Source organism: Dipodomys ordii, unplaced genomic scaffold, assembly GCF_000151885.1.
Source record: "Dipodomys ordii isolate 6190 unplaced genomic scaffold, Dord_2.0 Scaffold69, whole genome shotgun sequence".
Lineage (NCBI taxonomy): Eukaryota > Metazoa > Chordata > Mammalia > Rodentia > Heteromyidae > Dipodomys > Dipodomys ordii.
In genome coordinates, this window is record NW_012267285.1 from 2,346,687 (window position 1) to 2,346,994 (window position 308).

Here is a 308-nt window from a genome sequence, read left to right on the forward strand (position 1 = left end):
GCGCCGCGGGGAGGGCGGGACACCCGGGGGGAGCGGAGGGGGAGAACTTTCTAGAGACGGCGGCCGCTCAGCCGGTTTGGGCTCTTTGCGCCCCGGGGCGGCGCTCCGGATCTCTGAAGGAAAGAAAGAAAAAAAAAAAAAGAAAGAAAGAAAGAAATCCTGGTTCTCCACAGCGTCCGCCTCGCCCGGGCCGCCTGCGCCCCCAAATCCCGGCACCCCTCCTCCCCTCATCCCCCCCCCCCGGCCCGGGCCTCGGCTCCGCTCAGATTCTTCTAGATCCTTCTGGATCCCCAGGCATGGCTGGCGGG

At 66.2% G+C, this 308-nt stretch overlaps 1 protein-coding gene across 1 annotated transcript in view; it reads right to left on the minus strand.

The window, feature by feature from the left end:
* Positions 1–308, minus strand: part of Fkbp4 (FK506 binding protein 4, 59kDa) — an 11,795-nt gene that overhangs the window by 7,103 nt on the left and 4,384 nt on the right. The window lies entirely within an intron of this gene.